General features: G+C 44.0%; 1 long non-coding RNA gene across 1 annotated transcript in view; it reads right to left on the bottom strand.

Moving 5' to 3' along the window:
- Positions 1-660: 660 nt before the first annotated feature.
- LOC116585971 overlaps positions 661-15,593 on the bottom strand; it is a 145,396-nt gene continuing 130,463 nt past the window's right edge. Inside the window, exon 3 of the long non-coding RNA XR_004283827.1 lies at positions 661-1,507. This is a non-coding gene — a long non-coding RNA (uncharacterized LOC116585971). The remainder of the gene's footprint in view (positions 1,508-15,593) is intronic.

The raw sequence follows: 15,593 nt of genomic DNA, 5'->3' as shown, positions 1-15,593 counted from the left end.
GGACTCTCTTGGTGGAGCTGGAGAGTTATCCAGGCCTTTGAGGATTTCTGGAGTGAACTTCCAAGGACCTCCCTCACCAAGCAGCACTTGGAGTGCTGACACTGCCTCTCCTCCCTGCCAATCCCAAGTACTCGATGTGACTCCCAGGAGTGCCATGCTGGGCTGATGATTCCAGAGTCAGCAAGCAAAGGTGCCCTGAGTAGTGGCTGCCATACAAGGAAGAGAATGGGAGTGCAACTTCAAGGTCAATGCCCCGACTTTGCTTTCCGTGGTGTGTTTGTGACATCAAAGTGCATATTGTTTTCTCAGCCTGCCTTCGTGTCCCGCATACACCCATCACACATCATTTCGCCTTCAGATGACTGGTTCTTTCTTCGGAATGCAAATCCTTTTTATCTAGGGGCGCAGGAGGAGGGTGCTGAATGGGGGCCATAGGGAGAGATAGCACGTTGGGTCAATCATACTCATTAAAACCTTAATCCCACTATCTTTATCAGATTCTTTACCAGACCTGGCAAGGGTTTCAAACTGGGAGCCAGGAGAAGATGGCCCACAGATGTGTTTGACTTGAGCAAGCTCTGAGGTCAGCAGTACCTTCCACTTTACTGCTCGGGAGAGCATCTGCTCCCTGACGCACTGAAGTCTCCCACGCAGGTGTCTCAGGTGGTCCCCCTGAACTTTGGTCTCTTTAGCAATAGGACACAGGGCATGGATGGATATTTCCTGAAGAGGACTGAGACACAGGGAGGCAAGAGCCTCTGATCCAGAGAGAATGGGGCATCTTCTCTTCAGGGTAACCAAGCTGTAGAGCGAGTCTGAAAAGAGGAAGCTACCAAGTAAGAAGGGATTATGGAGATCCCACAAAAACCCACTCGACAGTTCTGATTATAACGGAACCACCACGGTGAGCTCTTGGAGCTCCCAGTTCCCGCTACTGACAATTTGCCCTTCAGCACCAGACAGTATCAGAGAGAGGCACTCCCTGCCCCCCCTCCCCCACCCTGGACTCCATGCTCTGCACAGAGGTGGGCAGGACCAGCCCTGGCACAGGGCAGAAGCATGGATTTCCTTCCTAATCCCAAAGGCAGGGGGTGCATGACATGGTGAATCGCTTCCTACTTTGTGGAAATGTGCTCTTTCCTTGCTCTCTATCCACCATGCTTCTGTCTCTTTGCAGAGTCCCAGGTCCTGTACCTGGCAGAGATGCTCTTATTGCCTCTGATCTCTTTTTGATGGGCTCACCCCTTGCATGAGCAGATGTATTGTTTGCACACACTCTTTCTAAACTGATGAAAATGCAGAGGGAGAGCAGTGCATCCTTAGATTTTTTTTATCTCCTGCGAGGTGAGGATGAATCTTCTGTGTGTTTTCTGAAGTGGCTCGCCTCCTCCTCGGCTTCATTTCCACGAGGTTAAGACAGCAATTGAACAAGGAGTAAGGATCCCAGGAACAGCGGTTGTGGTCCCGCAGAAGAAGCCTTATGTACTTCTATTCTTCACCTAAAGACCTGCAATTACAATAAGGGACCCGATTGTTGTCATTTTATTATTGGTCTATGTACATCTGCTTGGTTCTAGAAACGATTTAAAGTAGCACAATGAATGAATTTCCAAGATATGTGTGGGAGAAGTTCCTTTTTTTTTTTTTTTTTTTAATCAACTCCACTTGTTGATGACTGATATGTTAATGATGTGATTAATCCACATGATTAATGTGATTAATGTGATTAATTCCCATGTTACTAAAAATTGGGGAAAAAAATGTAAAAAAATAAATAAATAAATTTGCATCGGTTGTATGTTAAAGGTGACAGATGAGCTAACAGGAGGAATAAAGTAAAGGGTTTGATTCATTTATATCATCATTTCCATTTCATCAAGATGGGTTTTCAAGGAGACGCTTGATGTCCTTCTCAAAATGCTCCAGTTCTTAGCATGGGGGACTTTCATTTCCCATAAGCAAACCAAATCCGACCTTCTAACTGACGGGAGGCTGAAATCTAAGTCTGGGGAGGCGAAGGAAGCCCATGAAGGTTTCCAGAACACTTGAGGAGCCCTTTTTTTCTTATGCCTGTGTTTTTTCGATAAGGTACCTTTCTTTGTAAGAGACACAAGTCTGCACAAAGTCTAAAAGAAATCTAAGAGAATAATCCCCTCGTACCCCTCCCCCCCGAAAGTGTGGGGCTGCGGCCATTGGGCCTGTCCTGCAGCACCAAGAACGCTATGTCGGTGAGTGTCCGTCGGTGACACCTCACAAAGGGGACGCGACCTTCTGGGTATTCTGTGTAGACACAAGTAGAGCTGAGTTCATGGGAAACACAACAGGACAGAAAGGAGGCATCTGTGTGTTTTTACAAAGACACAGAACATGAAAAAATCTTGAGTGCACACTGAGAAAACTCCTCTGCTTTCACTTTCATTTTCAGTTCCTTTTCAGGGCTTCCAACTCCACCAAGGACAAAGTTTCTGCTGAGTCGTAGTAGACATTTCACACCCCTCTGGCTCCGGCTGAGGGAAGGGTCAGGCTCACAACTGTGGCCAAGCCACAGTAACTACCTCCAACTGAGAGATGAAGTGCGCTTTCTGCCCTATGTGGATGAATGGGGACCTCTCTCCACCAAGGGAAACTAGTTGTCCTCTGAGGCAGTGGTGTGAAGGCCTCATTTAAAACAAATGAATTTAAGGGGGCGCCTGGGTGGCTCAGTCAGTTAAGCATCTGCCTTCGGCTCAGGTCATGATCCCAGGGTCCTGGGATAGAGCCCTGCATCGGGCTCCCTGCTCAGCGGGGAGTCTGCTTCTCCCTCTCCCCCTGCCTGCTGCTCCCCCTGCTTGTGCTCTCTCTCTCTCTGTGAGATAAAGAAAAGTCTTTTAAGAAAATAAATTATTTACGGGGCGCCTGGGTGGCTCAGTGGGTTAAGCCGCTGCCTTCGGCTCAGGTCATGATCTCAGCGTCCTGGGATCGAGTCCCGCGTCGGGCTCTCTGCTCAGCAGGGAGCCTGCTTCCTTCTCTCTCTCTCTCTGCCTGCCTCTCAGTATACTTGTAATTTCTCTCTGTCAAATAAATAAATAAAATCTTAAAAAAAAATAAAATAAAATAAAATAAAAATAAATAAATAAATTATTTTCATATTTGAAAGAAAAATGACCCATGTTACTAAAAATTGGGGAAAAAAATGTAAAAAAATAAATAAATAAATTTGCATCGGTTGTATGTTAAAGGTGACAGATGAGCTAACAGGAGGAATAACGTAAAGGGTCATCAATGCAAGACATGAAGCTGATGGCCTCAGAACCAAGTTGGCATCAAAAAGAGTTGAGTCTGGGACTCCTGGGTGGCTCCGTAGGTTAAGCCTCTGCCTTCGGCTCAGGTCATGGTCTCAAGGTCCTGGAATCGAGCCCCACATTAGGCTCTCTGTTGGGCAGGGGACCTGTTTCCCCCTCTCTGACTACTTGTGATCTCTCTCTCTCTCTCTCTCTGTTAAATAAATAAATAAATAATCTTTAAAAGAAAGAAAAAAGGAAGAAGAAGAGTTGAGTCTGAGACCAGTACTCTGGCGAATAAGCCACAGGAGGGGATGAAAGTCTGGTTATTGAACTCCTCACGTGTAAACTGGATATAATAGAAATATTGACTTCTTCACAGACTTGTGCTGAAGGATCAAATGAGATAGTGTAAGGGAGAGCCTATTACAAAGTGTCAAGTATTATATCCATGGTCGCATTATCACAATAAGTGAGTAAGGGGGGAAGGATCGGGGACAACAAAAGCAAGCTAGGTTAAAGAACATTAGTGAGTTGGAAAGAGAGTTCTACTGTCCCATTAGGTTGATGGGCCTGGGTTTTGGGAAGGCAAGAACTTGGCCAGACTATCACGTAGTTTGTACGAGCTCAGAGATGAGAAGAAGGGGAAAAAAATAATAAACGAACAAAAACAAAGACCCACCAGAAGAGAAGAGAAAGCCAGGGAGACCCCGAGTTTAGGCGAAACCATCCTGAGGGTAAAACCACCACAAAATGGGCTCAGCACCCTTTCCCACCTACTCCTGCCCCTCCCCACATGGTTGCCTCCTGAGGAGTCCCGGCATGTGTACCCAAGCATTCTGGGCCCACTGCCCATGTAGCTGCCCGGTGGCCTGCTTGAGAGGTCCTAGAAGAAGAGGATAGAACGAGCAGAGTAAACCCCACAAGGCAACAACACTGTCTCGCTTCCCTTGGCCTTCCACACCTGGGTCCAGTACAGAGCCTGATGAATGGGGGCCCCAGGAAGCATGTTCAGTCAGTGCAAGGATGAAGACATGGAGGGTCAAAGGGAGACAGAGAGAGAGAGAGAGCGAGAGCAAGGGAGGAAATACATACAGGTACCAGTAGATGGGCCAGAATTATGGCTTTAATTCTTAGGGCCGTGCTAGTTATTACATATGCTCTACAAAAATGCATAGGAGTTATTTTGATTCTGTTGAAAGTGTGACACGATATGGATTTTCATTCCATAAAAAGATTCTTCTACTTTGGCTTCCTAATTAGACTGTATCTGTCATGTCTGTAATTCCTGTGTAATTAAATTGAAATTAAATGTCAATTTACTTTGAATTACAGAGTAATTCTATGTATACATGCCACGCGATCTGCATTTTGTTAGGAGATGACAACCGAAAATACCCTGACAGTCCCTCCATAATTACACAGTGATCTGATTAAGATCAGCGTGACAAACTACCTGCCACATCCTGAAGAAGAAACACTATGGGCTGCTGGAGGGGTCGGCAGGGGTTAGGTGTGGGAGGGGAAGGGAGGGTGAGCTCACCGTTGACCCTGCCGCTTCCTCTGGGCCCCCACAAAATTCTGAACCAACGCTGATCACTTATGCAGTGGGGGTGATCTTTTAAAAGAAAAAAAAAATAGAGATCTTCCTTACAGAACACGCTAACTAGCACTGCTTCCACTTCACTCTTTAACCCAGCTGTTGTAATTAGGTTGGTGCTTGAGGTCCTGAATCCCCCATGTCCCAAAGACAGTGATAAATGCAGAGAGAAGATTTCAAACCTCATCCAGGAATTTCACCTTGCTCTAATACATAAAATGGCTTCCTTCCTCTGGTTTTACAAAAGAGAAACATGGAAATAATTCCTATTCCATTCTTTTGTAACCATCATGCATGCTAATGTTTCTATCATTCCTGAGCACAGGAGACACCAGGCAAAGATGAGGTAAGTGGCGTGCAGGGGAGGGGACAGTCAGGATGTGGAAGAACCAGGTCAGGAGCTCTGAGTGGCAAGCCGCAGGGTATGGAGCTCCCATCTGAGAAGATGTTCACAAGGATGGCAGCAGAGTCGCGGAAATATCATCACCTGTGCTTTCTCCCTCCCCTCCTTCCCCCAAGCCCACTTTGCGGCCAAGGAAGTTCACTTTCCCTCAGCCTCCCTGTCCATGGCTTTGCCCCTTGGTGCCCACCTTACCTGGGTATGGTTTCTTTCTGAGGTTTTTCCAACCTCTACGCTGGCCCTTGTTTGGGATGAGAAGCAGGTTGTTTCCCATTTAATCAGCAGAAGGCTCCTTTTTCTGCTTCCCCCAACCCACACCTCAGACACTTTCCAGGCTGAGCCTGCAGGGCCCCCAGTGCCTACCTTCCGAGGTGAATAGAAGGCCTCAGAGCTTACAGGCCAGCAATGCCCAAGAGAAGGGTCAGTCATGGCTTTATTTCTTACCAGCTATAATCCCAAGCAAGTCATTTAACTTGTATGAGCCTCAATGCCCCCTAATATAAATGGAATTTAATATATATTGTCCTGACTATTGTACAGGCTTGCTGGCAGAACCCATGAGCTAACAAAGATGAAGGTGTACAGGAAGAAGTAAAGACCCACATTTGGGTCTCTGATTATCCCCACAGGAGGCATGTTAGCCAGAGTTCCCTCTTCTGCAGATGACTGAAAACCCAATCCCACCTAAGGAAACAGGAGGGGGAAAAGGGAATTGGGTTTCAGGGACTCTTAGAGCCAAAACGTCCATGTGGCTTTGGACCCGGCCAGGTTCACCCATCACACAGTGCCTGTGGATCTGGTCTCTCTGCATCGCTGGCTCTGCTATCAGGGGTGCGCCCCTCACCTTCAGACCCCACGTGGGACAGCCTGACTGATCCAGCTCACATACTGCCCAGTTCAAATTCAATGGGAAAGAACATGTCCTAGATACACTCTCTCAGGATGCTAAGATCAGTTGGTCATAAACCAATCACTGTGGCCCAGGGGTACTGGGGCACTCACAGGTCTACTACCTGAACTACACAGACTGAACAAGAAGAAGGAGATGGCTCCCCAAGGCTCAGAGAAGAAGAAAGAATGGAAGTGGGGCAGGACGGTCCCACACATTCACCTTAGAAGTCGAGGAATCTGTGGTTGGACTCCATCTTAGAGCAAGAAGGAAGAAGACAGGTCAAAGTCTAAGGATGGGAGAGGCCCAAGGAAAGAAACTCATGACTAAAAAGAGCAGGTAATATGAGGAATGGTCAACATTTAAAGAGCGGATGTGTCCCTATTTCATGCCTCTTAGGAACGCCAGACTTGGACACAGTTGTCTCACAGGAGAGGGAGCATGAACAAGCTCTGACTGACAAGAATTTTACCCAAGTGACAAAATGACAGCTGACGTGCAGCAAATGTTGCCCGAACTCTTATTTTCACACCTGGAGGCGGGACCCTCATCTCTGGGTTTCCCCCCAAATGGAGTGCTCCTGCTGCAGGTAGGCTCAGAGTGTTTTTCAGACCCTCCTCTATTTGGCATCTGACCCTCACTTCCCACCATCCTGCTCTCTCCTCCTCTTGAAAGTGAAAGCTAAGGCACATCCCTAGACCAGCTGCAGTGGGGGAGGCATTTAGCCAGCTGTTGGCTCCCCCACTCGCCAAGGACATCAGCGATATGAAATGGATTCAGATACATCTGCCCAAGAATTTCTTTAATGCCCTTGTGCTTGTTGCATGCCTTTCTTGTGTTCTGAATATTTCAGAATTTTCCGGAACAGGCAACATGGAAAAGTTAACATTTTTCTTTTTAATCTGCCAAATTCCACAAAAAGTACAACATTTTCTATGAAAAGGAAATTGTTACAGCTGAGTATCTCTTAAATTTCAGCCTATCATTGCTCCAAATGGAAAGCCATCGATCATCTGTGATTGCCACATCTATTTGGTCATTTTGGAATTAAAGATGTGTCTCTGGGACTCCAGCCGTACACATTGTGAGCTCAGCTTTTCCTCTGACATTGATTTTTAACTTGGCATGCCTCTCTTGGTCCAGAAGGTCAATTCAGCTGTTCATAGACTGATAAAACTACATGTTTGTCCTTGCCTTTATGTTTCCCTTTTTGTTGAACTAATTTTTATCTTGACAAGGGAACTGAAAATTCATAGGGTATATAAAGGGATACACTGTAAAGCAAGAGTCCCCCAGGCTACAGGCCCAGAGTCTATCACTGTTAAATACCTGTGTTTCTTTTCATGCTCGTGGATGTCCCATCCCTACACTAACTGTTTATATACATCTTTCTTTTTTCCCATGAAGGGAATATACCATAGGTTTTTCCTGTAGTTTGCTTTGGCATTTAGTTTTTAATTGAACACTGTGTCTGCTCCCTCTTTTTAAAATATTTTATTTATTTTATTTTATTTTAATTTTTTAAAGAACTTATTTATTTGACAGAGATGGAACATAAGCAGGAAGAGCAGTAGAAGGAAAGGGAAAAGCAGGCTCCCTGCTGAAGAGGGAGGCCGAAGTGAGGCTTCATCCCAGGACTCCGGGAACTGACCTGAGCCGAAGGCAGATGTTTAATGACTGAAACACCCAGGTGCTCCTATTTATTTATTTTAGGTAGAGAAAGAGTAAGTGAAAGAACACAAGTGTGGGGGACAGAAGGGGAAGGAGAAGCAACCTCCCCACTGAGCATGGAGCCCAGAGCCCGAAGCAGGGTTCCATCCCAGAACCCTGAGACTCAGGCTCATCACCCGAGCCAAAAGCAGATGCTTAACTGACTGAACCACCCAGGCACCCCAGATACTAGGTCTTTTTTTTTTTTTTTTAAAGATTTTTTTTTTTAAATTTATTAATTTGACAGAGAGAAATCACAAGTAGACGGAGAGGCAGCCAGAGAGAGAAAGAGAGGGAAGCAGGCTCTCTGCTCAGCAGAGAGCCCGATGCGGGACTCGATCCCAGGACTCTGAGATCATGACCTGAGCCGAAGGCAGTGGCTTAACCCACTGAGCCACCCAGGCGCCCACAGATACTAGGTCTTTTTTTTTTTTTTTTTTTTTAAAGATTTTATTTATCTATTTGACAGAGAAAGATCACAAGCAGGCATAGAGGCAGGCAGAGAGAGAGAGAGGAGGAAGCAGGCTCCCCGCTGAGCAGAGAGCCCGATGCGGGACTCGATCCCAGGACCCTGAGATCATGACCTGAGCCGAAGGCAGCAGCTTAACCCACTGAGCCACCCAGGTGCCCCAGATACTAGGTCTTGAAGGACATTCCAGACCACCACTCTGACTACTGGAGCAACTGTTGGGCTGTGATTTGCAATTATCAACTATGCTATTAGATTAATTATTAGTGGTAGAACTGCCTCATGAATTCATGTAGGCATTTTACTGGATTTTTTAAATTATATTAATTTCTAGAGATTGAGTATATTCACATAGTACAACAGCACAAAGGTATAACAGTGTATTTAGGAAAATGTAAGCTTCCTGAATACCACTGTTTGAAAGCCGTTCTGTTTCCATCACTTCTGTTACCTACTTCTTTTCTGTAAGTCAAGAAATGCAACGTTCTACACCTTCCCTTTTTCTCACTGAGCCATGGATCTTGGCTATATGGCTATATGTCAGCATGTAAAGAGGCTCTCATGCTTTCTCACCCCTGTAGAGGGATATGCCATAATTTAATTCAGCCAGTCCCTTTTTGATGGATTTGTAAGTTATTTCCAGTTTGTTTGTTTGTTTTTGCTAGTTCAAACAATGTTGCAATAAATAATCTTCTAGACACATCATTTGGCAAAAGGACAAGTATGTCCAAAGGAGGATACATTTCTAGAAATAAAACTACTGGGGCAAAAGGTAGCTATGTTGTGAAATATGGTAACTATAGCCAAATCACCTTCTCTGGAGGTTGTACCAATTTGTATTCCAACGGAAATTTATTAGGAGTGACTGTCTTCCCATAACTCCCACCTTACCAGAATACACATAATGCATGAAGGAACTTTTTGATCTTGGCCAAACTGAGAAATTAAATGGTATTTTATTATGGCATTAGTCGGAGCATCTCTTCTTACAAATACTCATTTTAACATTTTTTAAAAAGATTTTATTTATTTATTTGACATACAGAGATCACAAGTAGACAGAGAGGCAGGCAGAGAGAGAGGAGGAAGTAGGCTCCCTGCCGAGCAGAGAGCCCGATGCGGGGCTCAATCCCAGGACCCTGAGATCATGACATGAGCCGAAGGCAGAGGTTTTAACCCACTGAGCCACCCAGGCACCCCTCATTTTAACATGTTAAAAAAAAATTTATATTTCCTTTTTCTGTGATCTGACTTTTCAAGTTTGTCTATTTCCTCTGTTGGTTTGGAGTTCCCCTCACTGACTTGTAAGAAATGTTTGTAAACTAAGGAAAGTAGCCCTTTGTGTGACTTGTAAATGACAACTTGCCATTTGTCCTTGACTTTACTCTTCCATCATGCGGAAAAATGGATTTGTAGAGAGTCTAATTATAAGTCTCTGATGTTAAAGGCTTTATGTTGTGCATAGAAATGCCTTCCCCACCTGGAAGTGATTGTTTTATTGTTTTCTTATCTTTTTCTGGCATTGTTTTAAATGTTTATAGATTTTGCATTTCAAATTTTTACAGTTATTGATAAATTGTCTTGGCAAGAGCTTATACCAACCTATGCTCCCAGGGACACTGCATGTTCCCTCTTTGAAGTGTCTGCTCTTTGTCTCCTATGAATTATCCATTCTTGCCTCAATCTTAACATCCTTGTGAGCAAAGGCTGTGTCTTCAATTTAATGCATCTTAAGTCACAGGAAGGACCATCAGTAGGGTTCTCTTCCTTACTGGGAATAATTTCTGCCCAAGCAAGGATGGTGGTGTCAACATCTCTGCTCGCCACCCAAGCAATGCTGAGAAGGTGGGTCATGGGGCATCTGAGATCACAGATTTTGAAGCACAAATTCGAATCATGGTTTAATTGTTCCTGGATGTTTAAACATTTATACATAGAAGTTTACCAAGCACAATAGTTAAAAACCTATTATCTGCATATCACGGATTTCCTTTATTGAGATGACATGAATGCATGAAATCAAGTCTCTTCAGTCAAGTCCAGAAAGCTACTAATCAGGAAACTCAGGGAACTATACCAGTTCCTGAAGGGTAGAAAGTAGAAAAAGGAAAAGGAGAGCCTATGCCTGCTTGAAAGCATGTTGAATTCCTAAATAAATGTCTATTTTTGCATAATAGGAGGCCCAGCATATAATTTATGAACTGCTATTAAATATTATTAAATATGGACCTACTGGTACAGAGAGGCTCTTGGAAAACAATTTTCTTCCCTGTGGCCTGCTCTCCCTGGGCTTAGTTTAATTTACTCCCTTAAATTAAAAATAATAATAATAAAATATTATGAAATATGGCACTTCAGCATAGTGCAAAAGCCTTCTGATGAATTCAAATCTCCCCATCGCACTGGCAAACAATTAGACATGAACTGTATAAATTGCTAGAAGAGTCTGGGGCAAAATCAGATTTACACCTTTCTAAAACTACTAGGTCTCTCCCAAAGAAGAGATCTCAGCCTTGTCTTCCCTTGCTAAGACTCCCAAATCCTGATGAAAATCTCCAAGGTGAGAGGCTTCACAGTAAAGGGACTTTAGGACCTAACAAGGTAACAGTGGAAACTTGCTGTCCTATGACCACTCAGCGTGTTTCCTCTTCCGGTTACAGCTCCCCATCATTCCTTGAGGTGATGACCTGTCTCCAATTTCTGTGTTTTCACAATGTGCTTGACCCCCATCCCTGGGGGACTAGCATGTTACTTAGGTTCGTGAATCACTGTCTTCTATTCCTTAGCTGTGATGATTAGGATGGGAACAGGTATGATCCAAGTCACATGCAATCATACCTAGACCTGAGGCTTTTTCCTGGAAGGACTGGGAAAGAGAAGAGCTCTTTCCATTCGGATAGCAAAGCTGAGAGCAACAGGGTCAAGGGTTTGCTTGAGAAGGAAACCGAATGGAGCAAAGTCAGGCCGAGGCATATTGGGAGTTCTCAAGTCCTACAGACAAGGTTATGACTCCCTTGATCAGCTGTGCCAGAGGCAGGTCAAGAAATGAATTCCTAGACTATTAGAAGAACCAAAAAATCTCACCACCACCGCCCCACTTCTAAAATTTTAGTTTGAACTGGGTTTCTGTCAGTTCCAACCAATGCTGTCCTACTAATGCAATGGAAGGATTGAGGGAGGGAAAGTCTGTTCATGAGTGAATCTGTGAAAGCTCTCATAAATATAGTCCCACATCTATCAGTCAAGACAACAGATGAAGCCTGAGAATATCTGATTTGGCGATAATGAGAAAACTGACATTAATTTCCATTTGCAATCCCTCCGCTAGAAATTTGTTCGGGCTTAACTGCCCTGTAAATCTCAAAAAGATACCGTATACCCATTCTATTTTGATGCAGACAGCCATTAGAAGACACTGACTCCAACTGAAATCCACACAGTCAGAAAAGAGATGCAAAGAACTATACAAATACACGTGTGATAGAACCTCATGATCAAGAGTTTCATCTCACACAGGCCACCTGTGCAGAGGATTTTATGCTCCCCTGAAGCATGGACGATTCAGAAAGACAACTTAAGAAACATTTTAGTGATGATGAGACATATTTGACATAGATAAATGAAAAGGATTCCAGACCCAACTTCTCTGAAACACTGAAGAGGTAGGATGGATATTCTCACTTGTTAAAACCAGCTATGTTGTTGGGTTTTTTCCTTAAGGATTTTATTTATTTATCTGACAGAGAGAGAGAGAGAGGAAGAGAGAGCATTAGAGAGAGAGAGGGAGAGCACAAGCCGGGACAGCGGCAGGCAGAGGGAGAGGGAGAAGCAGGCTCCCCACCGAGCAGGGAGCCCTGTGCAGGACTCGATCCCAGGACCCTGGGATCATGATCTGAGCTGAAGGCAGATGCTTAACGGACTGAGCCACCCAGGCACCCAAAGCCAAGGCTTTACACCCAAGTCTCTTAACCACTGCGAATACAGATAGGACAGCTAGTGTCATGACTGATGCATGAAATCAATCACTGAACCTTAGTAATAACTTCATTAGAGAACTGGATAGTAGTACTACTACTTCCACGGGGAAAATAAGCAATGCACAGCTCCTAAAAAGAAATACGTGGATCTTATAGAGCAGAAAGCAGCCTCCGTTTAACTTCTCAGAAGCCAATTTTAGAAGGAAGAGAAATACTGCCTGCTTATTTGAAAAGTTTGTGTGCAAGAAACCATACGCCCTCCATTACTAAAAAGACCTATAGCTCGTCTCTTCCTTTAAGAAACACTCTTGAGTCCTGAAAGATGACTTGAAAGTTGAGGTATGGGTCCAGAGATGGTCATCCCCGAAGTATCTAATTCATGCCTCCGAAAGTCACAGTAATGGGGGTGGAGAGAGGCAGCAGATTTTTCCAGTGTGTAAATGACACAAGTCCTTTGTTTTCCCTTTGGCACTCCCTCAACTCCCAACTAAATGACATCAAAAACATACCCTTTTCGGAGGCAGGCAGGCTATAGAAAGACTTTAAAACCATGGAGAAATAATAGCAACCAGTATATCATGCAGAGAAGATTCTAGCAGAACAGCAAATCGCAAATGAACCAAACTGCAAATTGGTAACAAACACAGCAATACAGTCTCAGGTTCCTTCCCAGCTCTGATTCACTTGATCTTCCCTGGGACATTCTTATATTATTGATGTGTTAATAACATCAGAACAACCACATTTGACAACGTGCGGGATATTTATATCACAATTCTATGCCAGCATTTTGTGTTAAGGAGACCTCGGGCCTTGAGCTCTGGCCATCGGAGCCTCTGATGGTACTGGGAGGCTGCTTGACCAGCTTTCATGGTGAGCATCTGATGCGCGACTGGTGGCCAACGTCCACACGCTTTCACATAATGTCCTGCTGATGGGTACTGGAAGGCCAATGGGAAAACCACTCTTTGATAATAAAACATCAGTGCTTGACGTTCTGGCTTTGTGAAGTTTTTTTCATATTAGGGATGGCAAATGGAGATCTCTTATGACGTTTCTCAAAGAGATGAACATACTTGCAATTGTTCTTCAGCAAATTCTGATAATGCTAATTTGAATTAGGATAAATTTTACAGATACTTAGTGTGTTGGTGCTTTGGGAAGGTCTTTCGTGTTGTTGTTGTTGTTGTTTTTTCAAAGATTTTATTTATTTATTTGACAGACAGAGATCACAAGTAGGCAGAGAGGCAGGCAGAGAGAGAGAGGAGGAAGCAGGCTCCCTGCTGAGCAGAGAGCCCGATGTGGGACTCGATCCCAGGACCCTGAGATCATGACCTGAGCCGAAGGCAGCGGCTTAACCCACTGAGCCACCCAGGCGCCCCTCTTTCGTGTTTTTGTATTCCTCCTGATGTACGGCAAAGAACCCTTTGGTTCCCTGGATAACCAGGGAGAGTACTGTGACGTTCCTTCTTCCCTTCACTCCTTGCTCCCTTCTTTCCTTCCAACCTCCCTCCCTTCCTTCCTTCCCCTCTTCTTTCCTTGCACTCATTTATTAATCAGTTACTACATGTCCGTTGTTGTACACAAAGAGTACATGAAGAAGACTCATTCCCAGTCTTCAAGCCTCACAGTCTAGAGAAAAGTGAGGAACAGCAAGCCAACACCCAAGAAACAACATCATCTGAAATAACCAACTACTGTAACTGAAGTCTGGCAAAAGTGCAATGTCATGCCCACTTGGAGGCTGGGGGAGGTCTTCCCAGAAGAGGTAACATGTGAGCTGACTACGGAAATGCAAGTGAAAGTCCATGGGAGAAATGAGAAGAGACACTCCAGGACATTTTGGTATGCGCGAAGCCAAGACATGTTAAAGAACGCAAAATTCTTGGATTCGGAAAGCATTTTCACACAGTTAAACAACAAATACATGAAGGGGGCATGTCAGGAACAGATGCTAGAAACAGAACCGGGGCAGATTCTGACTGGGTCTTTGATGGCACACTGAGGAGTCTGAATGTCATCTCACAGGCAAGAGGAAGCTCTTTGTGAAAGGGGCTGTAGAAGGTCAGTGATAAGCTCAAATAGATGGTATGTTGTCAGTATGACCTCATCTGACTGAGGTAGAAACAAAAATAACAAAAAAGTTACTCTGAGGCATGAGAAATTTCATTGAAGTACAAAGGAGCATTCAGTGACAGTATCATTTGCTAAATATTGGGATGTGTTCCTCAGAGAGGTTGGAAAATCACCTCGGGAGGTCTTTAAGAATAGACTAAATTATAATTTGTCTTAGATGCTTCGAATGTGATTACGCGTTAGGGCAAAGGGATTGACTTCAAGTCTCTCCCAGACTTATAGTTCCATTGTTCATAGAATAGCGTAGTGAATAGAGCCTGGCGTTGGTTAGCAATTTGTACTTGATCCTCTGGTTGCGGACTGATTACAAGATTGCAGAAGCAGAATGTTCATTTGAGAAATATGCATGGAATGAACAGCCTGTGCAGGGGAAGCTATCGATCTGTTGAAGATAGAGCAGCCTCGTTTATGAGAGAGGTAAATTTCCCCTGACTTTCTCAGAGGCTCGTGATGTAACCTTGATGTAACTCCATTTCTCTTAAGGCTATCTGAACACAGAGCAGGGACCATCAGGCATGAGAAGACACAATAATGAGATACAGCAGGAATACAGGAACTCATCCTAGATCATCTCAGTATGTGGGGTGCCTTGCGTCATTGCCTGGGAAATTAGTTAAAGCTAGCTATTGTTGAAGGTGCCCTCTGAGACTATTAATAATCCCCAGAAATATCATAGTTTTAAGCAAGTATGTCCACAGGTATTATTACCTTAGCCTCTCTTCCCAAGAACGCTGCAGTGAACAGACTTTTACAAATAAGAACATTGAGGCCCGGAGAATTTCAAGAACCTGATTCTATTTAGCTACTAAGTAGCGTAACCTGGATTTAGCCCATCTCAAAACTCTTTACCTGAATCTCAGTTCCTAGCCATCTTTCCAAAGTAAGGGAACAATAGTTCCGTCAGATGGGGGAAAGAGAGAAAATGAACCAACACTCTAAATAAAATAATGCTAAATAAAGTGATAACCAAAAAACCCAAATTTACTTTCATGTCTGGGATCATGAATAATCCCAAAGCAGATTATCAAGTGGCAAATATCAATTTTTGGTTAAAAAAAAAAGAAAAAAGCTTTCAAATGAAGAAAAAAATCTAAAAACACTGATGAGGTAACAGATTAAGAAGAGACTAATAATGATAAATGACAATGATGA

Source organism: Mustela erminea, chromosome 3 (assembly GCF_009829155.1).
Source record: "Mustela erminea isolate mMusErm1 chromosome 3, mMusErm1.Pri, whole genome shotgun sequence".
NCBI lineage: Eukaryota > Metazoa > Chordata > Mammalia > Carnivora > Mustelidae > Mustela > Mustela erminea.
This window is presented reverse-complemented; position numbering and strand designations above follow the sequence as displayed.